This window comes from Hemibagrus wyckioides, linkage group LG07 (assembly GCF_019097595.1).
Source record: "Hemibagrus wyckioides isolate EC202008001 linkage group LG07, SWU_Hwy_1.0, whole genome shotgun sequence".
In the NCBI taxonomy this organism is placed as follows: domain Eukaryota; kingdom Metazoa; phylum Chordata; class Actinopteri; order Siluriformes; family Bagridae; genus Hemibagrus; species Hemibagrus wyckioides.
The window spans coordinates 24,416,008-24,442,374 of NC_080716.1; the positions used below are offsets into that span (position 1 = coordinate 24,416,008).

General features: G+C 41.7%; 1 pseudogene; it reads left to right on the forward strand.

Annotated features, from left to right (window-relative positions):
* Positions 1-1,528: 1,528 nt before the first annotated feature.
* LOC131356273 (B-cell receptor CD22-like) lies at positions 1,529-26,139 on the forward strand (annotated as a pseudogene).
* Positions 26,140-26,367: the final 228 nt, after the last annotated feature.

Sequence of the window (26,367 nt, forward strand, 5' to 3'; positions counted from 1 at the left end):
AGCACAGGAAGTGTAGAGGCCTTAACACAAACCACTAAACAGTCAGTCGTTTATCAGTGTGACAGAATGGAGCTGTGGTCACTCTGTGTGATGATCTGTGAGTAGAAATGTTTTATTTTTGTCTTCATTAGAGTGAGTGGTGGGTTAGAAATGTTCAAATGAAGTCTGATGTCCTGTGTAATGAGGTTAATATGTGATTAGGTCATTGTCTTAGTTATGTGTGCTAGTCCATATGACATAAAACCTTACAAGAACTTTTTTTGTTTGTTTGTTTCGTATATTTATGTTTTTGTAGTTTGATTGCTATGTAGAATAGTATTAATTCGTTGTATTATTCCTTACAAGGACAGTGAAATAAATGTGTGTGTAGGATATAGGACAGTCTGAGTGTATAGATGAGTATATAAACTGCTGTGCTGCTAATGTTCTCAGTGAGAGTGACTTTAGTGACCTTGGTGTCTTTATCGCACAATAAAGAAGCTGCATCACTGCATTCAATCCCTAATCATAAACAATAATTGTGGCTGCATTAGATGGATGTGATTAATAAAGTGTAGCATTTGAAACTTTTATCAAACTACACAGTGCAAATAAATTTGATGAGTAAAAACATATTATTTCTTCTCTTTTTATAGCTACAATTAGTTTCTTTAAGTGGTCTCTTACTGTGTATTTCCCTTCTAACACTCTGCAGCCATTTACACAGATGTGTCTTTTGGAGGCATTTTGCACTTTGCACAGTCCTCAGATGAATGTTTTTGTTTCTGTATGTGCTACTGAGAGTTTCCCCATATACAGTGCTGTGAAGTATTTGCTTGATTTTCTTTTTTTACTTTATTTTGGACTTAAGCTTTTATCTTTCCTGGTTTCTGGTAGTCTTGTTTACTGATGAGTGCCGTGCAACCCTGGATGGTCCAGATGGATGGAGTAGTGGATGGTTGGTGGATGGCCACCATGTCCCAACAAGGCTGCGACTTCAGCAAGGAGGTGGCGGAGTCATGTTTTGGGCCGGACTCGTGGGGAGAGAGCTGGTAGGCCCCTTTAGGGTCCCTGAAGGTGTGAAAATGACCTCGGCAAAGTATATAGAGTTTCTGATTGACCACTTTCTTCCATGGTACAAAAAGAAGAACCGTGTGTTCCGTAGCAAAATCATCTTCATGCATGACAATGCACCATCTCATGCTACAAAGAATACCTCTGTGGCATTGTCTGCTATGGGCATAAAAGGAGAGAAACTCATGGTGTGGCCACCATCCTCCCCTGACCTCAACCCTATTGAGAACCTTTGGAGCATGGATGCAAGAATTGTGAAGGTGATATCAAAGAAGAGGTCCTATGTTAACATGTAACTTGCCCTGTTAGGATGTTTTTGATTTTGATTTCAGTAAATATGACCTCCTAATGCTGCAAATTCATAAAAAAGAAAAAAGATCTCTTAAAAAAGAAATAAAACATCTACTGATTTTGCGATAAAGTGAGCTAAATGTGCTTCCTACGTCAAATACTGGTGATGTTGAGACTAGTGGAAATGGCAGTACTGGTGACGTTGCTGTGGCTGGCCTCAGTTGATGATGATGAGGATAAGCGGAGAAGTGGAGCTGGTGCTGACACGGAGGCGGAGACCGAAGCCAAGGTTGGCTTACCACCTTTTGATCCGTTTTCCCCCTGTTCAACTGATTCAAGAGAGGGCGCGCGACTGAAAGTCCGCTTGGCCCGTATGCAGTATGAGGAGCAAGAGAAAGCCCAAGCACGTGAACCTGAATTGGATATGCGCTTGGAAGTGCTTGCTTTAAACTTGAGTTAGAGGCGGAGAAGGTTACTTCTGGCTCAGCTGTGCAGTCAAAGCCAGTTCAAATCTATCTGAGCCTTCCCCTGGATGAGACATCTCACGGCACATTTGACATGAGTAAGCAGATTTCATTAGTTCCTCAATTTAGAGAAACAGAAGTAGATTCTTACTTCAGTGCATTTGAATGCAATGCAACTTCTCTTCTTTGGCCTAGGGAGGTTTGGTCTCTGCTTTTGCAATGCAGATTAATTGGTAAAGCACAAGAAGTCTGTTCTACATTATTACTTGAAGAGAGTCTGATATATGAGTCTGTGAAGTCTGCTATCCTGCGAGCATATGAGTTGGTTCTGGAGGCTTATAGGCAACGTTTTAGAAAGCACAAGAAGGGTCCTACACAAACATTTGTGGAATTTGCTAGGAAGAAGGGAGTGTTATTCGATAAATGGTGTACCGCCAGTAAAGCAAGTGAGTTTGAATCTTTAAGGGAGTTGATGTTATTAGAGGAGTTCAAGGGATGCTTACCTGATCGTGTAGTAGTGTACCTAAATGAACAGATGGTAACTTTGTCACATGCGGCAGTACTTGCAGACGAGTTTGTGTTAACTCTCAAAAATGTTTTTTCTTTTGTACGTTTTGAAAGGTCACAGGTGGATAGTTCACAATCTCAAATGGCACATTCAAAGTTTAGCCCACCTTGTAACAAAGAGGAGCGTGAATGTTTTTACTGTGACAATAAAGGGCATGTGATTGCTAATTGTCTGGCTTTGAAGCGTAAACAGCAGCCATAACCAAAGAGCGTGGGGTTTGTGAAAGATTTTAAATCTGCGGTCATGGTGCATTCTGAGGAAGAAGTTGATGAGAGTTATCTCTCCTTTGTGTCAAAAGGGTTAATATCTTTGTCTGGGAAAAGGGAGGACCAGGATGAATAAGTATACTCAGGGACACTGGTGCCATGCAATCTTTTTTGTTGGCAGATAAGTTACAGCTGACTGAAAATACCTCTTGTGGCTCTAGTGTGATTGAGCAGGGCATTGAGATGGGGTACGTAAAATTTCCGTTGCATTGCATGCACTTAGAGAGCGAGCTGTGTACTTTGTCTATGTGTGCCCCTGCGATGGACTGGTGACCTGTCCAGGGTGTGCCTCTGCCTTTCGCCCTATGTGCACTGGGATAGGCTCCAGCAGACCCCCGTGACTCTAGGAATAAGCGGGTATAGACAATGAATGAATGATTTTTTGTTTGGTTTATTTTGTTATTTTTCACTGATGAGAAAGGTGGATAGGGAAGATGTCGTGCGATTCCTATTGTGCAACATGTAGATAACTTGATGTTTAGACACCCTAGGTAAGAGGTGACACCCCCCCCCCCTGTACTTTCATTTTTATGGGCTGAGAGTAGGGAAGTATACGACGCTTGGCGCTGGAGATTTGTTTCTTTTGTTTCCGTCTTTAGTTAGGTAAGAGGTTTAAAATGAGTTAGAATTGGGTTCGTTGTATTATTTTTTTTTCTTTTCTTTTTTTTGGCATCACTAGCGTCCCCTTTTCTCTTGAGTGATTTTTGGTTTAGCTTGGTTCATCTTTGTAAAGCTTTGTATATTGGTCATTTCTTTATTGGGGATTTATGTATATATATATATATATATATATATATATATATACACTATATTGCCAAAAGTATTCGCTCACCTGCCTTGACTCGCATATGAACTTAAGTGACATCCCATTCCTAATCCATAGGGTTCAATATGATGTCGGTCCACCCTTTGCAGCTATAACAGCTTCAACTCTTCTGGGAAGGCTGTCCACAAGGTTTAGGAGTGTGTTTATGGGAATTTTTGACCATTCTTCCAGAAGCGCATTTGTGACACTGATGTTGGACAAGAAGGCCTGGCTCTCAGTCTCCACTCTAATTCATCCCAAAGGTGTTCTATCGGGTTGAGGTCAGGACTCTGTGCAGGCCAGTCAAGTTCATCCACACCAGACTCTGTCATCCATGTCTTTATGGACCTTGCTTTGTGCACTGGTGCACAGTCATGTAGGAAGAGGAAGGGGCCAGCTCCAAACTGTTCCCACAAAGTTGGGAGCATGGAATTGTCCAAAATGTCTTGGTATGCTGAAGCATTCAGAGTTCCTTTCACTGGAACTAAGGGGCCAAGCCCAGCTCCTGAAAAACAACCCCACACCATAATCCCCCCTCCACCAAACTTTACACTTGTCACAATGCAGTCAGACAAGTACCGTTCTCCTGGCAACCGCCAAACCCAGACTCATCCATCAGATTGCCAGATGGAGAAGCGCGATTCGTCACTCCAGAGAACGCGTCTCCACTGCTCTAGAGTCCAGTGGCGGCGTGCTTTACACCACTGCATCCGACGCTTTGCATTGCACTTGGTGATGTATGGCTTGGATGCAGCTGCTCAGCCATGGAAACCCATTCCATGAAGCTCTCTGCGCACTGTTCTTGAGCTAATCTGAAGGCCACATGAAGTTTGGAGGTCTGTAGCGATTGACTCTGCAGAAAGTTGGCGACCTCTTCGCGCTATGTGCCTCAGCATCCGCTGACCCCGCTCCGTCAGTTTACGTGGCCTACCACTTCGTGGCTGAGTTGCTGTCGTTCCCAAACACTTCCACGTTCTTATAATACAGCTGACAGTTGACTGTGGAATATTTAGGAGCAAGGAAATTTCACGACTGGATTTGTTGCACAGGTGGCATCCTATCACAGTTCCACGCTGGAATTCACTGAGCTCCTGAGAGCGACCCATTCTTTCACAAATGTTTGTAAAAACAGTCTGCATGCCTTGGTGCTTGATTTTATACACCTGTGGCCATGGAAGTGATTGGAACACCTGATTCTGATTATTTGGATGGGTGAGCGAATAAATATATATATATTATTTTGTTTGTGTAAATATACTTTGTAGTTATACAGATTCTTTTCACTTGTATATTAAATCACTTTCCATTGGCTATTCGTTGTCATTGCATTGTCTCTTGTTGCCCCCACCATTTTTTTTTACAGAATCACCACAATTTTAACGTTACTCCTTTCACCCCTAGACTGTCTTTAAAAAAAGTTCTTAACACAGGAACTTTGACATGATACTACAATAGCCAATCATATAAGAAGCATCAAAGGTATTAATAAAATTTCGGAGATAAGTTTATATCAATTACATGTAGCTGTGCGTAATTGTCCATCATAATTGTATCAGTATTGTATTAATCAGTACATTAGTCCTCAGCTGTGAGAGCACTAAAGGGGTTTCTTATAACCAATAACACTTATAAAATTAATAATTTTGATTATCACACATCATGAAATTGAAACAGAGGACTGATGATTACTGATAATGGGCTTCGGTGCATTCAATGTATATCTTTCTTTAAAAGCCTGCTTTGTCATGTGTAACCCTAACCCTTTCCCACTGTTCTCCTTCCTGTTGTATCACCTGTTTCCCATTTACCTTAAAGTGTAACCCTATAAATAGGGATCCTTGCGTACCTGTCATTGTTGATTGTGTCGTGTCATGTAACGTCATGTCTGTGTTCAGGTTTAGGCCATGTTTTATATCTTGGTTTTCTGTTTATGTTTTAGTTTCAGTTTAGTGTCATGTCTTGTTAGTCTCCCCATGTCTCGTGTTTATGTTAATAAAGCAGTGCTGCCTTGAATCCCATGTATGGGTCTGTCTCCATGGCATGCTGGTGTGAAATTCACATCACTACATGAGCTACACATTAAGAATGCACATTTACTTTCTAAATTTCATAATAATATATACACTCATGAAAATGTCTGTATGAATAACTTTGGTATTTGCTTTGCCAATCTCTCATGGATATCACTTTTGCACAGTCTCTTTCTATACCATCAGTAATTATTAGACTAATCACAGACTAATGACAGTAGAAACAGAACTGTATTTATTGCAGTGTTTATTTTGTGGTGTTAATAATAAGATTATGTTTCTACAGAGAGTCCTAAAGCTGTGGTGACCATAAAGCCTGACAAACATGTGTTCAGAGGAGAGACTGTGACTCTCAGGTGTGAAATACAGGGAGGAGGAGACACTGAGTGGACATACAGCTGGTATAAAAATGATAAAGAACTCAACCAAGAACACAAAAAACAGGAGTTCAGCCTCAGCTCAGTTAGAAATGAAGACAGTGGTAACTACACCTGCAGAGGGAGGAGAAGCAGTGACACTCAGAGCTCAGAGATCAGTGATGCTGTTACTCTCACTATATCAGGTGAGTGTGTGAGTTTGTGTTATCTTCTCATTAATTATATGTAAACTCTGTTTGATTTTTTTACATGTTTGTTGTCCATCAGATGTAGCAGAGGCAGTAGTGAGTGTGTCTCCATCGAGCTGGCTGACTGAAGGAGATTCAGTGACTCTAAGCTGTGAGGTTAAACACTCCTCTACAGGCTGGACATTCAGCTGGTACACAGATGTTCTCTACAGAGACAGTCAGGGTTCCATCAGGTACAATAGAGAGCTCCTCTCAGACAGCAGCAGAGGATCTGGAGGCTCCTACACTCTCAGTCCTGTTACTCTGAAGCACACAGGAGTTTATGTGTGCAGAGCAGAGAGAGGAGTCTTTCACACACCTACAATCTACAGCCACTGTGGATCACTGGTGAGGAAATAAAACATTGTTGAGTTTAATCAGAGTAAATATGTGTAAATGAAAGAATAAATGAATAAATAGTGAATTTATTAAATAAAGAGTAACACACATCTAGAGGAGGTTCAGGGCTACATTATTTTCATATAGCAGTCTGGTCTGAAGAGGTTTATGTAGCATGTAGTTACAGGGGGTCTCCTTGTGGTCTGAAAAGTAGGCAAGTAACTGTCCAACATTCACAGCAGATCTGTAACATAATGACTGCCATTTTACAGCATGAACACATCTCACAGTGCTTAACAAAAACTGACAAGCAGCAGCATTTATTCAATTAGAAGTCACCTTAAACCACATTGTATAGTTGCACCACTGTCTGAATATGTGCTGTGTTTGATGTAAGTTAAGGAATTAAGCAAAAACAATCATGACTGCTTTGATTTGTTAAATGAAATTAGTACGTATGAAATTGGTACTACGATCTACTGCTTGAACAAACAATATATCCTTATTAATAATTAAGCATATTGCTTCCCATCAGTGTTGACATCCTTGAGAGATTTCACAATCTTAATACTATATGAATTAATCACACTTTACTTAATATTTTTTTTTAAACTGAAATCTGACCATATATTCCTTTTCTCTGAGCTTTTTTTAGCCTTTTGTTTTTGAGAGAGAATTTTCTATACTCAGAGCCTATATTATTGTTTCTACATCTGATCTCTCTCTTAATTATACAAATTACTTTGTTAAACAGCAACCTGTTACTAAATCTGTTTATTATTGGTCTTTATTTGATTTTTTGGAGCATCTGCATCAGTCCCGGTGTATGAGCTGTTATTAAAGACACAGTAACATTAAAACAAATACATTAATATGAATCTATTTATAGTTATAGCTGTAACTACCTGTGCTGTTACGTGAAAATAATGCTTACCTTCTGATCTGAGCATTCACCTGTGTTGTCCCTTAACATAAAATAATAATGTGTCCTGTAATAACTATTTATTTTTAAAGTAGTGATGTTTAATGCAGATGAACAGACTCTGAATAGTCCAATTAATGCAATTAAAGGCTTAGTCTTGTGTTAATTTTAATAGTACACACATTAATAAACTGTACATATACAGGAGCATTATAAGAAAATCATTAAATATCTGAATCATAATAAAATTCAATTATATTTGTATTTCAGGAAAATCTCCTCCAGTGTCTCTGATCATCAGTCCGAGCAGAACTCAACACTTTACTGCTGACTCTCTCTCACTGACCTGTGAGGACCAGAGTGACTCTACTGGATGGACAGTGAGAAGATACAAATACATTGAGGAATTGGTCACTTGTTCATCAGTTTCAGGATCTACATGTAACATCAGCTCCCTCTCTACATCACACACTGGAGTTTACTGGTGTCAGTCTGAATCTGGAGGACGCAGTAATCCTGTCAACATCACAGTGCACTGTGAGTCTTCAATGTTCTCATCTGTAACAGATTTACAATATACAGGACTAGAGATTACACTTTTAAACTCTACTGAATCAGAGTAAAGAAATGATCATTGTGTTACACTCTCTCTGATATTTACCACTGATTGAGCTCTCTGTGTTAAAATCATTACTGTATTTTACACACTTTCTATTTTAGTGTCTTCTTTCTCTTTCCTACAGATGGTGCTGTGATCCTGGACAGTCCTGTCCATCCTGTGACTGAGGGACATCCTCTGACTTTACACTGTTTATCTCACAGCAAAAAGATCCCAGACTCTGGTGTTGATTTCTATAAAGATGATTCCATCCTCCAGAACCAGACTACAGGAGAGATGACCATCAGTAGTGTCTCAAAGTCAGATGAAGGTTTCTACCACTGTAAACACCCAGAGAGAGGAGAGTCACTGAAAAGCTGGGTTTCAGTCAGATTGCAAAGTAAGCTGGATTTGATAAGACTTTTGTCTAACTATAATATTGAAAATGTGCAGTGATTTACTAATCAGTATTAACTAATACTGTAGTAATAACAATCATAATACTGTAGTCATAATAATAATAATAATAATAATAATAATAATGATAATAACAATCATAATAATAATAACTTTATATATCAGATAGTAAAAAAGTGTAGGATAAAGACTAGCAGGAATGAGGGTTAAGTGTTGGCACAAAATATATGTTCTAAATTTGAAAGATTAGGTAAAGGCCTTGGGCTGGATTATGGCACTAAATATTCTGCCCATTCTTGTCAGGCTGGTCTCAGAACCAATGAATACATCGGTACTAGTTGACCTAAGACATAAGATATCTATTGCTTCCTGTGTGAAAAATAAGAGTTTCTTTTTCAAATGAGGTAAAGGTCATACAGAGCAAAAAAAACCCCAAAACTAATTGTTGTGAGTGACTAATGAATGTGTGTTGTTAAAAATCATACTTAGATTTTGAACATTTATAGAAGGTTAAACAGTACTGAAGTGACAGTTGCTTTTGCATTTGTGTCTTTTTCTTTCCTCAGGTCCTGGGTCCAACACTGTACTAGTAGCTGTGGCTGTGGGACTGAGTTTGGCCTTGCTGTTCATCATCCTTTTACTGATCCTGCTGTGGAAACACAAATCCAACAAAGGTCTAATAATTATGTTTCACTAAATTCTACACTAAGCATAGTGTAAAAGTCATGAAATGTTTTACATTACACAAACATGGAAATAACTTTTCAATAATTACTCTCATTACACATGATTTACACATCCTTACTCACAAACTAACTAAAGAACAACACTTCTACTAAATAAGAAATAGTTATAAGCTAATAAATCAGAAAACAATACTAATGAGGATGCATTGTATTCACAACTACACAGTTTGGTACTATGTATCAATCTTTATCATCATGTTGTAAAAGGCCAAATTAAACAAAAAAATTCACAGCTAATTTTCTTTATACTCATGTATCTTGATAAATTATAATAAGCTGTAAATTATACTAAATGCACACATAACACAGCTGATTTACATTTAGATTCAACCACAAAACTGATAAAAGACAAAAGTGGCTAGATTATGACTTAACACTGAATAACACAAAATTTCTCCAGTTGTGCAGCTCAGCTATAGACACACTAACTTTTCCTTCTTTTATTAGGTGGCATTATTTTTCTCCTAGTTGGACCACATTAGTGATTCTTCTTATAGGTAAATTTGCCTGCACTAAAGAGCACAGGAGGAAGGGTTCTTCAAACTAACTGTAAGTGTGTTAGGCCTCCTGTAAATTTAGCTTGTAATTACTCTTTATTTACTATGTCGTTCATTTTAACCACATGTGACCGGGGACACTCTCATCTATGGCGACAGACTGGGCATCTGGCGGAGACTTGTGCACACCCCTAGGCCTAGGAGTGGGCATGGCACCTGGGCGTAACTCAGATCGGTGAACTCTTCTGGATGGCCCACCTTCTTAGGGTTCCACAGTGTAAGTCGTGCCAATTATATCAATTACCCGATAAACGATGGGGCTCCAGGCATCTTGGATCTTATTTCTGCCTGGAGGCTGGTGACGCAAATACACCAACTCATCCACACTGACCTGGGGACAGAATGCCCTTTCATTGAGATGAGTTACTCTCTCCAGTGCTTTCTCCTCCGAGAACTCCCTAGATTTCTCATGAGCGTACCGCAGCCTCTCTTGATGTACAGATAACCAATCCTTCCCCACAGAAATTTCCCTACCCCCCAACAAAGCATCAATGGGAAGATGTGGCTGCAACCCAAACAGGAGGTAATAAGGGGAAAACCCTGTAGAAGCGTGTGGAGTCACATTGTACACATGAACTAACTCTGGCAAGTACTCTGGCCAACGTCATTTCTGTTCCGGCGGTAATGTGTGCAGCAGGTTGTGAAGCATTCGGTTATAGCGTTCACATTGGGCATTACCTTGCGGCCTATAAGGTGTTGTACGCGTCTTTTTCACCCCATAGGGTCTGCACAACGTGGCTATCACCTCACTCTCGAAATTTCACCCTTGATCGGAGTGCAACCTCTCAGGGACGCCGTACTTCATTAACCAGTCCCTCAGCAAGATCTTGGCTGTAGTGTCGGCCTTCTGGTCTTTTGTAGGAAATGCCTGTGTAAACTTTGTAAAAATGTCAGTAACAACAAGAATGTTTTCACGCCCAACGGAAGCAGGCTCTAAGACAGTAAAGTCCACCGTGATCACTTCTAAAGGCCTGGAAGCAGTTCTCACCGGAAGGGTGATCTATTACTTGGTACAGCAGCCCATTATGTTCTTTGATAAAGCTCCACTGCTTCAGAAAACACTTTACTGGCTTGGACACAGCCTTCCTTTCTGAGTGTTTCGACCTCCTTTTCTCATCCCAGAACCTTCTAAATACCTTCAGAACAGGATCGCTTTTCTGAAACTCAACCAGTTGCTCTCTAGTGTAACCTGGAAGTATATGAGTGTTGCCCTGAAGACTAGTGCCCACTTCTTCTTCAGTCTCCAATGCACGAATCTGTCTTAACCTGGCACACTCAATACCCTTCAATGCAAGTGCAGGCTCCAAAGCTGTACCCCGGTTAATCACGCTACAGATGGCTACACACCCATCCCAGTCACCATCAGGATCAGATCCAGGCTCCCCTGCAAACGCCTGCCTAGACAGAGCATCTGCTGCCGTGTTACTCTTTTCTGGCCTGTCCTTCACCTCAAAATTAAAGACAGACAGTTGAGCTACCTACCTCTGCTCAATCGCTCCTACTTTGGCAGTTTGCAAGTAGCAGAGTGGGTTATTATCTGTGATCACCTCAAACCACGAGCCAAGCAAGTAGCTACGAAACTTCTCGACTACCGACCACCTAAGGGCCAGTAGCTCAAGCTTCATACTACTGTAATTGCGATCATTTCTCTCAGCATTACGTAACCTTGAACTTGCATATGCAATAAGCCTCCTTTCTTCACCCTGTTTCTGATACAAGATGGCTCTCATTACACATGATTTACACATCCTTACTCACAAACTAACTAAAGAACAACACTTCTACTAAATAAGAAATAGTTATAAGCTAATAAATCAGAAAACAATACTAATGAGGATGCATTGTATTCACAACTACACAGTTTGGTACTATGTATCAATCTTTATCATCATGTTGTAAAAGGCCAAATTAAACAAAAAAATTCACAGCTAATTTTCTTTATACTCATGTATATTGATAAATACAGCATTACGTAACCTTGAACTTGCATATGCAATAAGCCTCCTTTCTTCACCCTGTTTCTGATACAAGATGGCACCTAAACCATTCTGGCTTGCATCTGTCTCAAGAATGAAAGGACGACTGAAATCCGCAAACCTAAATACAGGTGCCGTTGTCAGTTTCTCTTTCAACTGGTTAAATGCACGATCACATTCATTAGACTACAGAGCACTAAAGTGATGACGACTCTTTGCATACCTGCCTCTGTTCAAACACACATTCACCAGGTCATGTAAAGTTCCAGCTACCTTCGAGAAGCCCATGATAAACTTTCTATAATAGCTGCAGAAACCCAGATCCTTCACTGTTTCTGGAGTCTTTCAATCGCGAACTGCAGCAACCTTTTCCGGGTCAGGAGAAATCCCCTGCGCTGACACTTGATGGCCCAGGAAACGCACAGAGTCTTGGAGGAAGTGACACTTCTCTAGCTTTACCTTCAAGCCAGTATCTGCCAACCACTTCAGCACCATTTCTAATCTTTCCAGGTGTTCTTCAAATTTCTGTGAAAACAGCAAGATGTCATCCAAATATACTATCAACACCTGGAAGATCAGATCACTCATGACAGCCTGCATGAGTCGCTGAAACGTCGATGGTCCATTACAGACCCCAAACGGCATCCTCCGGTACTCAAATAAACCAAAAGGAGTTGTGAAGTCCGTCTTGGCTCTGTCCCTATCACTCACCGCTATCTGATGATACCCAGAGGCCAAGTCCACCATCGAGAAAAACTTGGCTCCCCTGAGGGCATCGAAGCTCTCATCAATCCTGGGTAGAGGAAATGCATCACGCCTCGTCTTAGCGTTAAGCTTCCTATAATCTACACACAGACGTAAAGACCCATTGGTTTTGTGCACCAATATCACAGGCGAGGCATAAGCACTCACACTCTCCTGGATGACTCCCTTCTTTATAAACTTTGTGATGTGCTCTCTTACCTGCTGGTACTGATTTGGTGGAATGCGTCTATAAGGCTGAATCACCGGTACGTTGTCGGTCAAATGAATCTCGTGCTGAACTCTATCTGTATAGCCCAGCTCATCATCACCTAAGGCAAACACACCTGAATACTTGCCCAACACTCCCCTTAACTGCACCTGCTCTTCCGGTGTGCCTCCCATAACGATGTAATCCAAGACAGATTGGATGTGAGATTCAGAGCCCTGACCTACACCCACAGTAACCCGCTCTGTGTCAGCAGATATTCGCTGGAACTTCACTTTGCAGGATGAGCCCGCACCATTATCATCTACCAGGGAGCACATGCCCACATGAGCCCTGGGCTGCAACCAAAGGTCTTCCTGAGACAGGTTAAGCACTCTTACTGGGCACACAGTCAACTCAGATATAACCAAGGTAGGCTCAACAACCTCCTGGTAAGGGGGTGCTTACTGGCTCTACCAACCACGCAGAGTCATCCTTTTTACCATGGTCTATCCCCTTTACCAGAACAGTAGCTGACAACTAAGCAGGCACATGTCTTACCGGCGACACGGGCGAATGAAACTCGTTCGATCAACTCAACCGACTGGCCCTGTTGGAAGGCCACCCGCCAATTAGAATCAAGCCTCCCACCAAGTAGCGTGTCAAATTCAGCATGCACTTACTAATAATGTTCATTCCGATGAGCACAGCCAAAGATGATGAACTAGGGGTTTCTTTAACGATCAAAAACCCACATTCAGGCAAAGTCATCCCTAGAACCTCCACATCCAGCTCAATGTAACCCAAATAGGGAATATCTAAACCATTGGCTGCAGTGATCTTTAGCCAACCGGAAGTGGATATCACATCACTGTCATTCCCAAATAAATGCTCTTGGAGGAACCCTTCAGTGATGGTACTAACCTGACTACCAGTGTCGAGCAGACATGACACAAACACGCCCCTAATTTTCAAATCCATCATTGGGCAAGTTCCAACCGCCCGTTCCAGAAACCTGTCATGACTGGTTCCTTCAGGTGGTGGACCAGAAACTACTTCCTGTGCTGCTTGACTCAGCGCGACAGAAGGAGCTTGACTTTCTCGCCCCTCAGCTGTCCTGGTATCACTCTTTGGCCTCCCACCCCATCTCAAAGTGCAGCCCTTGGCAACATGCCCAGCCTCATTGCATCTGAAACAGATAGGTTCTCCCTCTTCTGTAAACCTAGGAAGAGACTTTGATGAGGACTGCTGTGGAACTGATGCTAACCATTGTGCAGTCAACTCTTTGACAGCCTTAGTAAGCTCTGAAATAGTTTGCTCTTGCTCACTTAGTCACTTGTCCTGCTGGGAAATCACCTGCAAAATATCATTCAACACCGTAGATGTGTGAGTTCCAGAACCAGAATTATCTTTGGTTTCACCATGTACTTCTGAGTGGACAGGTCAACTGGTTATGACTCTAGTCAGTCTGCTCTCTTCCACAGACCAAAGAAGGGCTTCATTACGAATCTCAAGAAGGGTCAAGTGGGGCTTTTCCCTGATCATTTTACGCAACTCTCGTCTCAACCCAGCATCTTGCACACCCTCCACAAACTGATCACGCAAAAGCCCCTGCTCGTTAGCCAAGCTGCCTGGGGACTGCTTTGTGATAGAGCTTAACAGACGAGAATAAGAGCATGAGAGTAATTTCGAAGATCTTCCCCGTCCAATTGTTTGCGGTTATAAAACACCTGTAACAACTAAGTCCCACTACGCCATTCCCCAAAAGCTTCACACAAAAAAGTAAACAAATCACTGGCCTGTCTGGACTGGTTACCCACACATAAATGTACCTCTTCTAGTGCAGATCCCCTCAAAAGTGAAATAATAAAGTCCACTTCCTCTTCTTGTGTCTGGTCTCTGGCCCGTAGAACCCTTTCCATCTCCCCAATAAACTCCTCTACAGACCTCCCATCTTTGTTATACTCACCGCAAAAAGGCTGAACCTGACGTTCACGAGGGACATAAATGTAAGAGCGAGTTGAACTACCCCCACCAACAGCCCTATTTGCCAAAGTGTCATTCCTCCAATCCCTTAACTCTTGAATTTGATCCCTCATTTGCTCTATGTCATCATTACCCACAGCTTCAGCAACAGGGGCGTGTGCCCCCACTGCAGGCAGTTCGTCAGAGTTTGACATTTCACACACAAGTAAATCAAAATAGAATTAACTCAGAATTAACCACTCATTCCATGATAATTGTCCTTGGTGCAAACTTGTCCAACCTTCTAGTCTTTTCAGTACCCGATCAGTCCCCCGCTGGCCACGTCCTCCATGCCCGCAATCCTTCACACCCGCTCTGCTTGGGACATTTTACATTTACATTTCTGGCATTTGGCAGACGCTCTTATCCAGAGCGACATACAAAGTGCTTTAAGTCACTATCATTGAAAACATTAACACTGGTTCAATTGGTTACAGACTTAGGATACCATTCGCCTAAAATTGGAATTGAATTTTTTTTAAAATGTTTTTAAATAAACCATATAACAATACATAAGCAGTGAAAGGTAAGAGCTAGTTTAAGTGCCTCAGGAAAAGGTAGGTCTTAAGACGTCATTTGAAGACAGTCAGAGACTCTGCTGTGCGGACATCTAGGGGAAGTTCATTCCACCACCTTGGTGCCAGAACAGAGAAGAGTCTAGATGAATACCTACCTTTTACCCTGAGAGATGGTGGGACCAGTTGGGCAGTGCTAGTGGATCGGAGGGAGCGAGGACCAGTGCGAGGAGTAATAAGATCTTTGAGGTAAGATGGTGCTGGTCCATTCTTGGCTTTGTAGACAAGCATCAGTGTTTTGAATCTGATGCCTGCAGCTACCGGAAGCCAGTGGAGGGAACACAGCAGTGGGGTGGTGTGGGAGAACTTAGGCAGGTTGAATACAAGCCGTGCAGCTGCATTTTGGATCATTTGCAGTGGACGAGTTGCATTCAGAGGAAGACCTGCCAGTAAAGAGTTGCAGTAGTCCAGTCTCGAAATGACCAGAGACTGAACAAGCACTTGAGTAGCCTGTGTGGATAGAAATGGTCGGATCCTTCTGATGTTGTACAGAAGAAACCGACATGAGCATGTCACATTGGCAACATGGGAGGAAAAAGACAGCTGATTGTCCATGGTTACCCCAAAGTTGCGAGCAGTGGCTGAAGGGGAGATCATTGAGTTGTCCAGAGATAATGCAAGATCCTTGTCTGGGGATGAATCACCTGGCATGACCAGCAGTTCAGTTTTGCTGGGATTAAGTTTCAGCTGATGAGCTGTCATCCAGGATGAAATGTCTGCCAGACACACTGAGATTCAGGTAGAAGCTGTGGTATCTGAGGGAGGGAAGGAAAAGATAAGTTGGGTGTCATCAGCATAGCAGTGGTATGAAAAGCCGTGTGAGGATATCACTTTGCCAAGAGTGTGAGTGTAGAGGGAGAAAAGGAGAGGACCAAGTACTGAGCCTTGTCTCATCTTGCCTGGGGCAGATGTCAATCCCTTCTATGTTACCTGATATGAGCGACCATCCAGGTATGAAGAAAACCATTCCCATGCTGTTCCACAAATTCCAAGACTCCTGAGGGTGGACAAGAGAGTCTTGTGGTTAACCGTGTCAAATGCTGCAGAAAGGTCAAGGAGGATGAGGACCAATGACAGCTTGGCTGATCTAGCAGTATGTAGTTTCTCAGTGACTGCCAAAAGGGCAGTCTCTGTAGAATGTGCTGCTTTGAAGCCAGACTGGTTGGGATCATGGAGGTTATTCTGCAAGAGATAGTCAGACAGCTGATTATAAACAATTCGTTCGAGAATTTTTGAGAGAAAGGAGAGGAGTGATACTGGTCTGTAATTATTAATGTCAGAGGGATCCAAAGTAGGTTTCTTTAGTATAGGGATAACCCTTGCTTGCTTTTAAGCAATCACTTGCTTTTAAGCAAGCAAGGACATCCTCCGCCTCTGCAAAACATTCACCACTGCCATATTGCCTCACCAAACCACACCACTCGACGCAACCAAATCAGCCTGAATAAACTACCCCACTCCTGGTACCAAAATGTGTAACCGGGGATTTTGATTTACCACCAGGAACATGGTTTCACTTACTTTGTAGTTTATTCAATTATTAGGTTCAAAAGAACTTGTCCTGGCACTGTTCTCACAAAAATGTACAAGAAGCAGTGCAGACTCACAGATTTCACTAAGGTACAGGTAAAGAAGAAAAGAAGAAAAATAAATAAACCAAAATATAAAGCAAACTCTAGATTTCAACGAAAATAACTCTGTGCAGATATAACTGGACATTTCACAGCTCTATATTATACAGTTTACAAAAAAAACTATGCAAAACAATGTGGTATTACACTATATAATACGGCAGTGGGAACACTGTACAAAGAAAGATCATAATAAGTACATTGTTACATTACTCACGTGCCCATTTCTTATGAAAAGATTAAAGGAAATAACACTCACATATCCGTGAACTCCTACTTTACTTCCCGCGTTCACTTTACAAAAGCTGTATTTCCCAGCATCAAGCAGTACACTGTGTAAATAATCACAAAGTTTAAGGCACATGAAAACACTTGAAACAGTTGCAAAATTAAATATATACTATTTTGTACATTCACTTCCGAACAGGCCTACACCACACACGGCGGAATACTATCAGACATCATCGCACACGATATAAATTTACACATATAACAGCTCTTGGCAACAGCAAAGAAATATATATCTGAACATCCCAACATGACGTTTAACAAGAATATTAACGGAAAATATCATATTTACCACTGAATGTTCTCAAATATAACATAATTCCACAGAGAGCACGCAACTCCTCTCCATTACTCACTGCATGTCACGCAACATGTCTGAAACTAGAGCGCATGCGCGTTTCTCTCAGGTATTCCAAAATACAGGTATACACCGTTTTCTTATTACTTCATAAATTTTGAACAACAAATAACAGTGAAGTAAGAAATTTCACCATGCAAAGAAAGAAATAAACTCCTCCTATGTACCACCCGGTTACATACAGACACACACACACATGTAAGTATGAAGTATTTCTGTCTTGTCATACAGGAAAGGACAGAGGCATACAGCAGAACAGCAATCAGACACCAGGCCAGAGTCAGTCAGGAGCTGAGGATTCTCAGTCAGGAAACACACCGCTTCAAACCGGTCAGACAGTGTGTCACATCATCAATACTTTCCTTATATATACAGTAATTCAATATAAGAGTATAGTCTTACTAAAAAGTTCATATAAACAACAATCATTTCACTGGAATTACTTTCAAAATGTTAAAAAAATCTACATTATTCTCTTTATTTGCTTTTTTTCTGTAGGAAGTGAACACATTTATGCCACCATGGACAATGCAGGTAAAAGTGAGAGAGATTTCTTTATTTCATTATTTTATTTTGAATATTTTCTTCAAAGTAATAAATTTCAGAATGAAACCATACAGAAATATAGTAAATCCCATAAACAGGAAGTACAACAGAGAGCGAGAGAGAGAGAGAGAGAGAGAAACATTCAGGTTAATGTGCATATATGGTTTAAAAATATAAAGTTTTAAACTGAAAAAGAAAGTCCTTACAGAGAACATGTGACACATTCATTTCAAGTCTATCTCAAATCTATTTCAGGTTATGTCTACAGGTTCTACATATCTGGTATTCAGTTCAATCCCTTAATGCACCAGTAATTCACCACACTGTTTCTTTTTTACTTAACAAAGCTAGATTCAGGTCAAAGCTGTGTTTGTTTTTTGTTGTTCACGGTCACTGCAGATCATGATGCTGGACCCAGTGATGTAACTTATGCTGAGCTTGAACTGAAGCCACAGTCACAAGGAAAAAACAAGGTAAAGACAAAAAAATATATAGTGGAAAACCTGTATGCACCTTACCTTTTAATGTTTACTGATAAATTTACCAATTTTAACCAATTAATTTAGCTGATCTCTGTTGAGCATTTTGGATGGATTTTAGTTGTTAATGTTTAGGATGTTAATTCAGGGTTTTTGGGTTCTTGTTACCTAGTGAAAGCCAATGTTGAACCTGATACTGTTTACTCAGAGCTGAAGCAGAACACATAGGTAAGAGAAAGTTCTGTTTACAAATCTCAAACTGAGTGAGAAATACTTACAGAAATTTTAGAATTGTGTTAAAATAGTGATAAAGAGGAACTAAATAGTGTATTTGAATGGTTCTACACTTGAAGCATTTCTAAAAGTAAATTGGACAATGCATCAAATTTCAGTTAGTGGTCACTCTGCTTCCTGTTGAAGCAAGTCCGGCTGGATGCTGGGTATCAGGTAAACACTGCGTAAGGAAGTCAACCACTGAAACGGTCTATAGCACATACCAGCAGAAAATAGAGCTGTGCATTCTGGTTAGTCTGGTCACAGCTCAAACACTCTTTTTTTAAAAAAAAAAAAGTCCTTTAGTCATTCAATATCCTGGGGTTGATCTTAATTTTAAAAAAAAGCGTGTTCACACCCTCAACAAATAAAAGTAGATCTAAAGAAAAAAAAAGGAAAAAAAAAACAACAACACAACCCTAAAGTAACCAGAAACCACATCTGAAAACATCAGATAATTCACTTGGCTTTATTGTTTTTCACAGTAGAAAATGAATTTAATGCACTTTTTGTTTGTGCTACACACATGGACAAAATTGTTGGTACCCTTCCATTAAAGAAAGAAAAACCCACAGTGGTCACTGAAATAACTTGAAACTGACAAAAGTAATAATAAATAAAAATTTGCTGAAAATTGACTAATGAAAATCAGACATTGCTTTTGAATTGTGGTTCAGCTGAAGTATTTAAAAAAACAAACTAATGAAACTCGCCAAAAATGATGGTACTCTTAACTTAATATTTTATTGTACAACCTTTTGAGGCAATCACTGCAATCAAATGATTTCTGTAACTCTCAAAGAGACTTCTACACCTATCGACAGGTATTTAGGCCCACTCCTCATGTGCAAACTGCCCCAGCTGTCTCAGGTTTGAAGGGTGCCTTCTCCAGACTGCTTGTTTCAGCTCCTTCCACAGATGTTTCAGGATTTAGATCAGGGCTCATAGAAGGACACTTCAGAATAGTCCAATGTTTTTGTGACAGAGACCTGTCCCTGCAAGTAGCGCAGCCTTGGAATACATAAACATACATCCCATTTTCCACTTTTTCCCCGCCGCTCACCGCTGTGGTGATGGGGGTGCACACACACACCATTAGGGTATCGGTTTTCACACACGCATTCACGCACACATCATTTACCTTCCCTGACAATATTATACATTTCAGTGAACAAAACGCCCATAGACACACTTTGGCAGTGTATTTATTTGTTTATTTAATTTTTATTTTCAAAAATTCACTTAGCTTCTTGTGCTAGTCCGGCTAGCTCCACGGGTGGTCGGTCTTCCGGGTTGCCAGCGCCGGGTGGCAAAACAGAGCGCTATACCGCGGCCTGGCTAAAAAGTGCCAGATCCGTGTTGCGCCTGCGCAAAGCAACCGGAAGCCGACAAGTCCATCGAGTGCCCTGTATAATATTATTATTATTATTATTATTATTATTATTATTATTATTATTATTATTATTATTGCTGTGATTGTTCTTGTTATTTGTATAAATAGAAGTATATGAAAGTGTATGGAATGACTTACCTGCCGATGGTTGAGCTAAGGGGAGGGGCTTGGACTTTAAAGCTGAGCGCAAAATCAGAGATGGGAGAGTTTTTGTTTTGAATGGGAGAGCGAGCGTGCAGTTGTGGTGCCGTAAGCAGTCAGTATATATAACAAAACTGTAGTTTGTAGATATATATATATATATATATATATATATATATATATATATATATATATATATATTCAAGAGGTGGAAAAATCCCCAATATACAGCTATACAATATTACAAAAAAACAAAAACAAAAAAAAAAATCACAAGACATATATACACTATATTGCCAAAAGTATTCGCTCACTTGCCTTGACTCGCATATGAACTTAAGTGACATCCCATTCCTAATCCATAGGGTTCAATATGACGTCAGTCCACCCTTTGCAGCTATAACAGCTTCAACTCTTCTGGGAAGGCTGTCCACAAGGTTTAGGAGTGTGTTTATGGGAATTTTTGACCATTCTTCCAGAAGTGCATTTGTGAGGTCACACACTGATGTTGGACGAGAAGGCCTGGCTCTCAGTCTCCGCTCTAATTCATCCCAAAGGTGTTCTATCGGGTTGAGGTCAGGACTCTGTGCAGGCCAGTCAAGTTCATCCACACCAGACTCTGTCATCCATGTCTTTATGGACCTTGCTTTGTGCACTGGTGCACAGTCATGCTGGAAGAGGAAGGGGCCAGCTCCAAACTGTTCCCACAAAGTTGGGAGCATGGAATTGTCCAAAATGTCTTAGTATGCTGAAGCATTCAGAGTTCCTTTCACTGGAACTAAGGGGCCAAGCCCAGCTCCTGAAAAACAACCCCACACCATAATCCCCCCTCCACCAAACTTTACACTTGGCACAATGCAGTCAGACAAGTACCGTTCTCCTGGCAACCGCCAAACCCAGACTCGTCCATCAGACTGCCAGATGGAGAAGCGCGATTCGTCACTCCAGAGAACGCGTCTCCACTGCTCTAGAGTCCAGTGGCGGCGTGCTTTACACCACTGCATCCGACGCTTTGCACTGCACTTGGTGATGTATGGCTTGGATGCAGCTGCTCGGCCATGGAAACCCATTCCATGAAGCTCTCTGCGCACTGTTCTTGAGCTAATCTGAAGGCCACATGAAGTTTGGAGGTCTGTAGCGATTGACTCTGCAGAAAGTTGGCGACCTCTTCGCACTATGCGCCTCAGCATCCGAACCCCGCTCCATCAGTTTACGTGGCCTACCACTTCGTGGCTGAGTTGCTGTCGTTCCCAAACACTTCCACGTTCTTATAATACAGCTGACAGTTGACTGTGGAATATTTAGGAGCGAGGAAATTTCACGACTGGATTTGTTGCACAGGTGGCATCCTATCACAGTTCCACACTGGAATTCACTGAGCTCCTGAGAGCGACCCATTCTTTCACAAATGTTTGTAAAAACAGTCTGCATGCCTAGGTGCTTGATTTTATACACCTGTGGCCATGGAAGTGATTGGAACACCTGCTTCTGATTATTTGGATGGGTGAGCGAATACTTTTGGCAATATAGTGTATATATATATATATATATATATATATATTCATTTTTTGTTTTTGGTTTTCTTTTTTTTCCCCATTCTTCTTCGTCTTGTGATTTTTTTTTGTTTTTGTTTTTTTGTAATATTGTATAGCTGTATATTGGTGATTTTTCCACCTCTTGAAGCACTGTAAATAAACATCACTTTACACCCTACCACCAAAGCGAGTGACGCCATCAGTTGTGTTGTGTGCGGGCCCAGAACTCGCAGCCATCACATTTGGTGTCAGAAGTGGGATGGCTACTTGCAAGATTGCAACGAGAGGCAGGAAGCCCAAGATGGTGCTTCGGTCCCAAACCAAGGCCCTTGCAGAGGAGGATGTAGCCTGGGATACAGTTGAGTCTACAGAGGAGGAGAGGGAGGAAGATCTGCCACCAATTCGGCCCAAGCCCACTTCGTCTCAGGTCAGACCCGTATCTCCTGCTGAAACCTCGGGAGGGGAGATGGCTGCTATGGTTTGTGAGTTCATGAGAGCACAAGAGAAGCGAGAGGAGCGCTATCTGCTAGCACTACAGAGTCTGCAAGAGACCATGCCGCAAGCGGTCCGGCCAGCTGAGCCTTCGCTGGACCTGGAGAGCCCCCGAATGGAGCTTCCAACACCAGCTCCACGTAGGAGCAACATTGAACAGAGGGTCCAAGACTCGCCAACCGCCATGGGTTTCAACAGCCAGCCAACTCACCGATCAGAGCCGAAGTTGCCGATCTTCCAGCAGGGGGAGGACATTGAGAACTTCCTGAACCGTTTCGAGTGACTCACCAGGACCTGGAGGTGGCCGGAGTGTGAGTGGAGCTACAGCTTGGTCCCTCTCTTGACCAGGCAAGCGCTGGAGGCCTACCTGGCCATGGATGAGGACCAAGCAGAGGTATACACTGATCTCAAGGAGGCACTGCTGGAAAAATTCAACATCTCTCCAGAGACCAACCGCCAGCGGTTCCGTGCCACCACTACCCCAGCTGGAGAATCTCCGACTGAAACTTATCACAGACTGAGGAACTTATACCGTCGCTGGATAAGACCAGAGCTGTACACCAAGGAGGAGATTGGTGAGACTATAGTCTTGGAACAGTTACTCCGTGTTCTTCCCTACGAGATCTGGGTATGAGTGAATGAACGGGAGGCGAAAACAGGACTAGCTGCTGCTAAACTCACCCAGCATATGAATGCTCACCAGGGAAGTCGACACCCTCAACCAACAAAAGGTAACTTTAGAGGTTCTTCCAGTGCCTACGGTTCTGGAGAAGCTCATGTTGACATTAAGCCAGCTAATGTGCAGGAGGTGACCAGGGATAAGAAAGCGATTTGTTTTTACTGCCAACAACCGGGGCACAAAGCAACCGTATGCCCAGCAAGAAAAGCTAAACTGACTGGGTTTTGTTATGTCCCAAGAGATGAGGACAGTGCTGTGAATTTTGTGAGCAAAACACAACATGTAAAATTTACTGTGAATGGACCATGTTTAAAGGCTTTATTGGACACTGGGAGCTCATTGTCACTTCTAAAAAAATGTCATGTTTCACATATGTCTTCTACAGGTATGGTTAAAGTACAATGTGTTCATGGGGATGTAAAGCAATACCCTCAAGCAGAAGTTAATGTATGTGTACTTGAACAAACCTACCTGCTTTATGTAGCTATTGTGGATGACTTACCAGCTGACGTGATTTTGGGGAGAGATTTACCAGTACTTACCGACTTGTTAAATTGTAACAAAGGTTGTGTACCTGTGCATGCTGCTGTTAATGTGTCGTCCCCTGCTGTCACGCGGGCCCAGGTTAAGGCTGGTCTGCAGCCATTGCCAGACTTGGACCATATTCTGCTGCAAGGCGGGACAAAGGGACCTAGAAAGACCCGTCGCCAGTGGCGACTGGAAAAGGTACTCGGTAACCCAGCCCCTGAGATCAAAACTGAAGGTCTTGAGGCTTATGGCTGGAAGGTCCCAGAGAACATTGCAGAGTTGCAAAAAGCTGATGTATATTTGAAACCACTTTTTGCTAAAGTGTTGCAAGATAAACAACAGAATGTTTGTGGGGAAAGGTATGTTATTTGTAATGGTATCTACTATGTTATTTGTATTGGTGGTTCCTACATATTGTCATCCCCTTGTGTTACATCTAGCACACAGCGTTCCATGGGCAGGACATATGGCACTACAAAAAATATATGCACGCATTAGCTCACGATTTGTCTGGCCTTCCATGTATACTGATGTACCAACATACTGCACCACATGCGCCACATGTCAAAATACCAGTGCTGTGCGTCGACGGGACAGGGCACCATTACGTTCATTGCCGGTAATCTCTGTCCCTTTCCAACGCATTGCCATGGACATTGTGGGACCATTAGAAAAGAGCAGTGCTGGATATCAATACATCCTTGTGATAAGTGACTATGCGATGAGGTATCCAGAGGCGTTCCCTCTCCGTTCCATCACCACACCCAAGATCATCAATGCTATCATCCAGCTGTTCTCCAGAGTGGGGATACCTGAAGAAATCTTCACAGACCAAGGGACCAATTTCACATCAAGGCTGATGAGGTTGTTGCACCGACAGTTGGGCATCTCTGCAATTAAGACTAGCCCATATCACCCACAAACAAACGGACTGGTGGAGCGTTTTAACCAGACGCTCAAAAACATGCTTCGTAAGTTTGTGTCTGACACTGGAAAAGACTGGGACAAGTGGTTACCATTCTTGCTTTTTGCCTACAGTTTTGTTCTTGGGTGTTTTTATCTGTGTGTTTTGTGTCATTATCCTGTTGGAGGACTCATGACCTGTGACTGAGACCAAGCTTTCTGACACTGGGCGACACATTTTGCCCCAGAATGCCTTGATAGCCTTGAGATTTCATTGTACCTTGCACAGATTTAAGACACCCTGTGCCAGATGCAGCAAACCAACCCCAGAACATAACCAAGCCTTCTCCACGTTTCACAGTAGGTACAGTGTTCTTTTCTTCGGTCTTTTCATTTTTTTCATCTGTGACACAGAGCTCATGTGTCTTGCTAAAAAGCTCCAGTTTTGTCTCATCTATCCAAAGGACATTCTCCCAGAAGCTTTGTGGCTTGTCAACATGCATTTTGACAAATCCCAGTCTCGCTTTTTTTTTTTTTTTTATGATTTGCCTTTAACAGTGGAATCCTCCTCCCTCATCTTCCACTTTGGCTCAAACAGTGATGGATGGTGCAATGTGATGTACTTTGGAGTTGACCTATAATCTCTTTGGAAGATGTTCTGGGGTCTTTGATTACCATTTGTATTATCTGTCTCTTCAATTTGTCATCAATTTTCCATTTGTGGCCACATCCAGGGAGGTTGGCTACAATCCCATGGACCTTAACCTTCTGAATATGTGCAACTGTAGTCACAGGAACATCAAGCTGCTTATATGGTCTTATAGCCTTTACCTTTATCATGCTTGTCTATAATTTTCCTTCTAATCTCTTGAAACAACTCTCTCCTAAGCTTTCTGTGGTCCATGTTCAGTGCACATCATGACACCAGACAGCACAGTAACTACTTTTCACCCATTAAATAGGCAGACTCACTGATTACAAGTTTGAAGACCCCTGTAATTCTAATTACAGGACACACTTTAGTTTAACATGTCCCTATGGTCTTTTCTAGGGGTACCCTCATTTTTGTCCAGGACAGTTTCATTAGTTTGTTTTTTAAATGCTTCTGTTAAACTCTGTGTTTGTTTGTTTGTTTGTTTACCAACAAACAGGCACCAATCAGATGCCTGTCAGCTCACACTGGATCCCAACACAACTAATGAACTCTTGTTTGACCAGAGCGGTGACCAGCATTGTAACTATCCAGTCATATCCTGATCATCTAGACAGATTTGAGACTGTATACCAAGTGCTGTGCAGATAGTGTGTGGAGACCGTGCTACTGGGAGGTTGAATGGAGCAGATTTGGTGGAATTGAAATAACTGTGTCAAATAAAAGCATTAGCAGGAAAGGAACAGGTAATGAATGTAGGTTTGGGAATAACAATCAGTCTTGGAGTTTATACTGTTCTCCATTCAAATGTTCATTCTGGCACAATGACAAACAATCTAAAATCTCCAAAAGACACAATGCCTCTATAATAGGAGTGTATGTAAATTACAGGGCAGGATCTCTATCCTACTATAGTGTCTGGCATGATGAAGCTTCTTCATATGTCTCAGAGAAAGCACATATTAGCACTTCCTATTGGTAGCTGTTAAAGCATATTAAGGACAGCTGGCTGGTGAGTCTTCTTTAGATTGAATCAAATTTTGGCTTGTGATTTGTTCCTAGGGCTTAAATGTTGATGACAATTGTTTACTTCCTGTAAGGTGAAGTTAGAGATGGTGTAAGAAACATGGTGTAAGAGTATTTGTGATTGTGGGTTTTGAATCTTTTATCTGATTGATGGTCTTCTTTTCTTAAATTACATTTTATTCTGTAGGGAAAAAGGTTTTGCACCTTTTCTTCAGTATAAAGACAGTCTACCATCTTCAGGATCTGTGTTAATTTGAG